At 37.2% G+C, this 7967-nt stretch overlaps 1 long non-coding RNA gene across 1 annotated transcript; it reads left to right on the top strand.

The window, feature by feature from the left end:
- The first annotated feature begins 1156 nt into the window (after positions 1-1156).
- On the top strand, positions 1157-1380 carry LOC111241989. Its single transcript, XR_002668412.1, has 2 exons — positions 1157-1254; positions 1349-1380. It is a non-coding gene; the product is annotated as an uncharacterized LOC111241989 (long non-coding RNA).
- Positions 1381-7967: the final 6587 nt, after the last annotated feature.

The following is a 7967-nucleotide window of genomic DNA, read 5'->3' as shown; positions in this document are numbered from 1 at the left end:
AGGGAGAGACGAGATTTCTCTCTCACACGCGAAAAGGAGGACGAAGTTTGGGCTGCTCCGTTCGGCGTGGGTGGCGCCGTCGGCGACACTCTTGGCCGACGAAAGGAAGGCGTGACGGAGGATAGGGACTGTCGCGTTGGAGGTTGAAGGAAGAGGTGTTTCTCTCTTTTAGGATTTTAGGGTTCTGGAGAAGAAAAGGGGTTTGCCCTTTTTGCCCTTGAAGAGATCTCATTTAACCTTTGCTTAATCCATTTTTTAATACAAAAATTAATTTAAAATGCCATGTCCGTCAGATTAATGAACACTCTTACCATACCACACACACTTGGTAAGGATGAAGAAAAAAAAAATTCATACGTATTTTTTAAAAAATATATATAAGATAGTCAAATTCATCTTTGTTCCACACCATTGTCACTTATATTTGATCTATTTAAAAACTAGTTTCATTTACTAAATATATTTTTATACTAAAATTAATTATGGTGTTATATTAACATTAATTAGTTTTATTGATTGTTTTAATGATTTATGTACTTGTTTTATTTTATTGCAATAATTTAATGTGGGTGTGAGTTCATCAAAGAAAAAGTTATATATTCTTAAAAGTAAAAAGGTTTAAACCCTCGTTTGGTCCTCATATTTGTGTGTTAATCTCAATTTGGTCATCGTATTTTTTTTTGTCTCAATCAGGTCCTATAACTTGTAAAAATGAGGCAATTAAGCCCTCTCCATTAACTAATGACTAAAGCCATTTGTTACTAATGATGTGGTGGACAGAGAATTGGCTGACTTATAAATGATTTAATTACGTGGATTTTAGTATATAAAATAAAGCTTTTGAGTGGAATTAGGTTTTTTGATTTAGATTTTTTAATTGAATCATAAAATAATAAGTGGGAGGAATTAGGGATTTAACGACACGACGAGGATGGCGGCGGCGCCTTAGTCAGAATGCTTCCGCTCAACCCCTCCTCGCTCTCCAACCACCATCGGAAGAGCTTCCCTCTGGTTAAAGTTTTTATACCAACGCCGTCGCCGACGTGGAAGGCCGCCGATGAGCTTCCCTCTGATGCGCTCACCTCTCTTCTTGTTTTTCTGTTTTTGTTCGCAACGTCTACGAAGAGGTCGCACGAATGTTGGGTTTCGAACGACAGCGGAATCGTGGCAGAGCAAAATCACCGACAGCCGTCGACCTCCCCTGTGAGGGCGGCCTCGCCTTCGTCGTCTAACGCCTCGGTTAGAAAGAAGATAGTGAGTTTAGGAATTCGGGTGCGAGAATCTCACTATGGTGTGGTGTGTTGGTATTGATGTAAGTGTGCTAACAGTGTTGTTTTGATTAGTGTAGAAGCAGAATGGAGGAGCCAAGTTTCGACCACCCAAAACGACGACGTTGAAGCCGTCTTCTTCAGATGTGATGATTAGGGTTGCGAAAGGGGTTTTGAGTTCCAATGGTGTTGGAAAGTTGATTGGTTTGGGATCGATGCCTGTGAATGGGAGGAACATTTGGTTGATGAATCAAATGGGTCTGATTGCTGGTGATTTGGGAATGACGAATTGCAAGGCTAGCGAGTTGCTGGGATTTGATGATTATGCACAATGTATTTTGCCAGGAAAATCTTGCGAGCCAAAAAAGTTTCTCCTTTCTCTCTCTTTCTCCCCTTCGTCAATGCCTTCTCCTCCCACTCTCACAAAAGGTGTTATTAGATGATGAGAAACGATCCATATATGACAAATTTAGAGAGGCTGGACTTAAAGTTTCTGGAATGGGGATAGGGGTAAGTTACCTCTGAGTTCTCAACAAAAGATTTCTCTGTTATGCCAGGATTTCAGCAATCCATTTGATCTGTTCGAATCATTGTTTGAAGGCATGAATCGCAGTGTAGGTTTCTGGTTCTGTAATTTCTTATTTGTAGGTTGTCTGCCTCTATATGATATTATCAATGGATATTTCATTCCCTTTTTGCATTTTCCTCCATGGGTGAGTAAGGCGAGTGAAGAGGGTTGCTTCCGGAGAAGATGAAGAGAGACGGTGGACTCATGCTGGCACGCATGCTGACGGCTAGGGTTAGGGTTTTTGTGGAGAAGACGAACTTAATGGGTGGGAATTTTTTTTTAATGGAATTTTTTTATGGTAAGAATTTACTTTTCCACGTGTAATTAAAACATAATCTATTTAATTTAATACATAATGCCACATCTATTTAAAAAAAAAATACAGTTCAACATCTTTTAACGCCGTAAGAGAAAACTTAACAGAGAGGGCTTAATTGTCTCATTTTTACAAGTTATAGGACCCGATTGAGACAAAAAAAATACGATGACCAAATTGAGATTGGCACACAAATATGAGGACCAAATGAGGGTTTAAACCAAGTAAAAAATATGATTTAAAATTGTTGCTACAAGTCTTCCAACCCAAAACCTTTCTTCCACACTCATTCAAACATAAGACACTCATTTTGTAAACTAAATTTTACCCAAATTATTCAAATTTTCACACTTGCTTCCACAATATTCCATTTTTTGAATATTTTGATAAACGTGTACATTTGCTTAGGAAGCGAAACAAAAATTTCTAACATTGCAAAACAATCTTCAAACTTTTTTTGCTCTACAAACAAATATCACTAAGAAAATGGTTAAAACGAGTTAAAAGAATTAAAAAAGGAACCAATATCAGTCCAAAAGAAGAGAAGTTCATATTGATAACTATAACCGATTAATTTTTTCACATAAACTTTTTTTCCTATAATTATTGATTGATTCATGCATATTAGAGTTCAATTTCAAGAATGTTCCTTCCTGTACCTCCCTCTTTTCTCCCTGCACCTCCAAATTTACCTTTTTACCCTTCATTCATTTAATAAAATCAAACCATGATTATTAATAATAAATGAGATCCTAAACCTAAGGACCATTTCTATTACCATTTCTTACCATTTCTATTAACTAATTATATTATCAATATATTATATAAAACAAAATTAAAACTAAAAGAAATAAAATAACTAAAAAAATCTATTAACAAATATTGAAACAAATAAGAAGAAATAAAAAAATTTAAAATTAATAATAATATATTAAAGAAAGAAATAAAATAACAAAAATATCACTTATTATAATACTTAAATAAATACAAATAAAAAAATATAATATATAACAAAATAAAATTAGGGATAATAATTATTATTTAATTAATAAATAATTTAATAAAATTTCTAAATTCATAAACAAAAATAAAAAAAATTAACTAAAATTATATACATAAAAAATAATATAAAAAAATATTTAAGAAACAAATAAATGAATTTACGAAAATATTATTTAGTGATAATAAAAATTATTTAATTCAATAATTTAATAAATACTTAATCTAAATTCATAATTAATACTTAGTCTAAAATCATAATTAATAATAAATAATATATAAAATTTTATAAACTTAAAAAATTTAAGTAAAATTAACAAACAAACTAAAATTAGAAAAATAACAATTTGAAAAAAAATTCACAAAAAAAACATTGAAAACTCAAAACGCATTCTGATATGCGTTTGCCTCAAACCGTAGTTCGAATTGCGTTTTATCCAAGCCGCATTGCGATATGCGGAGAACGAAGATGTGCATCCCAAAACCTTACCAACCGCATCTCCACCAGTGGTTGCCTTTTGCCGCTGATCCAGCTGTGGCGCGACTAGATCTGGACCCCCAAGACCCATCCACCATTCGTACTGCGGCAGGGTTTAACCGCATTACCATTTGCGGTTTGATATGCGGCACCCCCAAAACCCATCCGCTCTTTGTACTGCGGCTGTCGTTAACCGCAGTGCGATTTGTCGTTAACCCTCCCCGCATCCCATTCGCTTCATATAAACATGCACACACACTTTTTGATACATAGTACAGTTCATATAGAGAGGAAAAAATGCAACCACAGATCACAAAACATGATTCTCACACAATTTGAGAAGAAGAACGAACAACTGATACCCACTTTACCTCAATGGGTTGCTTATGTTGAGGTGGCTCTACCATTTCCCAGGTCCTGTTCTTCTCGATTGACTTCAGTTCCTCAATCATAGCTTCTTTCCACTCCTTTATGTCAATTGCCTGTCTCCAAGCTATTGATTCTACATCAGCCAAGAACGCAAAATGAGTTAAATCTCCAGAATCTGTTATGTTACTTTCTGCATACACCTCATGATCTGCCAGTCTTGTGGAGGGAAAATTCACTCTTTGTGACCTTCGGATGTTTCCTTCGTCATTAACAATGATCTGTTTCATAGGAGTATTTCCATCTTCCAACCAGCCAGGGGTTAATTCTGATTTGCCATTAGTCTTTTGCCAATCGTAAATAGCCCTTTCATCCACAATCACATCTCTACTGATGATGACCTCTTTCTTCTTTGGATTGTACAACCTATACGCTCCTATTGGGTGATATCCAACATGGATGAAAATCTCACTTCTGTCATCTAACTTCTTCCGCCTTTCTTCTGGAATATGTTTGTAACACACGATCCAAAAACTCGCAAATGATTAACATTTGGCTTGTCACCTGACCAAGATTCCTCAGGAGTGCAATCAAATAAGGCTTTTGTTGGGCACCTATTCAGTAAATACGTTGTTGTAAACACAGCTTCACCCCATAAGAAGTGTGGCAGTTTCTTGGCTTTAAGTAAGCATCTGGTCATGTCAAGCAACATCCTATTCCTCCTTTCAGCCATGCCATTATGTTGTGGTGTATATGGGGCTATCACCTCATGTACGATGCCTTTTCCAGTACAAAAATTGTCCATTTTGTGAGAGTTAAACTCTCCACCACCGTCTGTTCTAAAAATCTTAACCTGCAAACCAGATTGTCTCTCCACCATTGCGCAAAATTTAACAAAACGTAAGTATACATCTTTCTTTTATTTAAGCAAGTAGATCCAAATCTTCCTAGTCCATTCATCTACGAAGATTAAGAAGTACTTGTTACCTCCGATTGACTCCACATTGAAGGGTTCGCACACATCTGAATAGATGACAGCAAGAGGTTGTTTGGCTCTCTTGTATGTAGTTTTCTTAAATTCATTTCTGGTCTGCTTCCCTATAGCACAAGCTTCACATACTCTGTCAGGTATCTGTATTGTTGGGACCCCTTTCACAAAATTCTTGGATTTCAGCAAGCTCAGACTCCGAAAGTTCAGATGACCGAAACGGCAGTGCCACAACCAAGCTTCCTCTTTCGTATCAATTACAGCCAAACATTGTACAGCAACACCATCTAGTTTTACCTTAAACGTTCTGTTCTTGGCAAGTGGGGCTTTGAGAACGAGTTGCTGCCTTTCGTCAAACACCTCCATGTGCTTCTGATGCATCATCATCGTATATCCTTTTTCAAGAAGTTGTCCCAAGCTCAACAAATTACTCTTCATATTTGGGATGTATAACACATTGTTCATATATGCAGATCTCCCATCCTTGCGTTTGATCAAGATCTTGTCAGCCCCTTCAACCATGATAACGCTATCATCAGCAAACCGCACACTATTTTTTATTTTTGGATCAAGATCTAACAACTATTCTTTCCTCCCCGTCATGTGATTTGAACATGCTGTATCTAAATACCAACAAGTCTCATCTTCTGCATGATGCGTTTCATGTGCCATCGACACATGTACATCCTCTTCTTGACACCTGTCTTCGTTGGGTGTTCTGTTTGCCTTCTTTTCTTGACACTCGCCTCCGCTGCATGCTACCACCTTGCACACATTCAAACAATTTTCTTGTGCTAAACTCCACTGCTGTGTTTCTTTATCTGAATCGATAACACTCATCAATAGCACGTGATATGAATCGGAATTGTCAACTTCTTGCGCAAGATTAGCTTCCTCTTTTCCTTTGTTTTTCATCGCTTCTTCGTTATGCCAGCATTTGGATGAGTAGTGTCCGAACTTACTGCATGTGAAACATTGAATGTTTCTTTTGTCAACCTTGCTTCTTCCTCTTCCTCTTGAATACTTTCTGCCTTTCTTGCCGCCATTCTTGTTTTCACTGTTTTCATCTTCATCATTTTGGTCAACACCACTCGAATTTCTGCCTCCAGCTCAACCTCCCCGAGCACGTCCTCTTCCTCTGCCACGGCCTCTGGGTCTGTGATCATTTCTGGCTAGTAAAGCTTGACTCATGCCTTGATTTACGCCCTTTTCAGCATTTCTTCTTTCAACTAGTCTTTGCTCAAAAGCTTCTAAAGAATTCTGCAATTCCTCCACCCTCATTTGCTCGAGATCTTTGGTTTCTTCTATAGTCAAAGCTATATGTTCAAATTGAGGGGTTAGTGTTCGGAGTATTTTTTTCAACAATTTTCTTGTCCTTCACTACCTTGTCGCATGCCCTCATTGCATTCACGATCAATTGAATTCTTCCAATGTACTCGACAACTGTTTCTTGCTCTCCCATGGCGAGAAGCTCATACTGCCTCTAGAGTGACTGCAATCTAGTTTTCTTGATTTTTCCAGAATTACCATAGCCATTCTGCAAGATGTCCCAAATCTCCTTTGCCGTAGTAGCCTTTGAAATTTTCTGAAAAATTGTTGCGGATACGCACTGATGCAATAACATTCGTGCTTTGCAATCCAATTTCCGGTTTTTCTTGTACTGCCTCTTGACTGCTTCTGTGTCGTCTTTGGAAGGTTCTTTGAAACCTTTTCTTACGATTTCATCGACTTCTTGGAAACCGAGGATCGCATCCATCTTGATGCACCAATCATCAAATCCTTTACCATCGAATACAGGTAGGTTGCTATGTATCATCCCAGCCATTACGTACAAACACCTTTCTACTTTGACACGTCTTGAGCTATCCCAACCGAGTTTCAAACCTTGCTCTGGATACCACTCTCAGGGCGAAAGTGTCTTGGACCAATGCTTATTATGCAGAAAGAAAGTATTATGCAGAGATAAGAGAGGAAGTGAAAAAATGAACTGAATTTCATTATTAGCAGGAGAAGGTATACAACGAAGTATATAAACTGTGAAAAGGGACTAACTGTCAAAGTTAGTTACATCAGTTTGGAAAAAATAGATTAACAACAACCAAAAGAATGTAATTTATATTTCAAATATACTCCTTACACTAGTGCATAATTGGGCTTTAACGTTACCCAATAGATATTGGACCAGAAAATACCTAACGTAAATTATTAATTGGTAGAATTTTCATAAATAAGTCGGACATGTAGATGTTTGTTCGGAGGGTCCCCGACGTCTATAATATTATAGACGTCGGTGCCCCTCCTAACCAACGTCTATATGTCTGATAGGTAAGTGAAAAGTTATTTCTTTCTGTTATCTAGACGTCTAATCCTGTCACCCTGACGTCTATATGCGATTATAGACGTCAGCTCCCCCTACATCTGACATTTATATATACCACGAATATTAATTTTTAAATCGAATAGACGTCACATTAGTAAGGTCCCCAACGTATATTCGAGAATAGATGTCGGTCGCTGGGGCAACCAACATCTTATTTCCTGTTAAATAAGACATTGCAAACCAGTAGTTACGCGCACTTCATCGTCTTCCTTCGCTTTTTCTCTTCGTGACATTGCATTTCCAAATGAGTTTTATCTCTTTTGAATCGTTTAAACTTACTTTTACTCTGATTAAAGTAGTCTTCGATGTATTATCTTTCGTTTAAACCGATTAAAATGAGTTTTCGTTGTGCTTTGGTGCAGTTTTTCTCATGTTTTTGGGTAGTGTAGTGCACCTTTCCCTTTGCTAGTTTCCTCGTAAGAAAAGCTTGCGTCTTTTGGATATCTTATGCCATTTCAACCTAAAGTCGAACCTGGGTCCTTGCATCACGGTACTCTTTTTCTTTAGCGGTTGGAATGGAACTAGGCAATGACTCAGGTTCGGTTTTGGGTTGAAATGCCATAAGAGATCCAAAAGACACAATTTTTTTCTTACGAAGAAACTA

This window comes from Vigna radiata, chromosome 7 (genome assembly GCF_000741045.1).
Source record: "Vigna radiata var. radiata cultivar VC1973A chromosome 7, Vradiata_ver6, whole genome shotgun sequence".
NCBI classification, from domain to species: domain Eukaryota; kingdom Viridiplantae; phylum Streptophyta; class Magnoliopsida; order Fabales; family Fabaceae; genus Vigna; species Vigna radiata.
The sequence above is the reverse complement of the archived record's forward strand: the minus strand, read 5'-3'. Positions and strand labels throughout refer to the sequence as shown.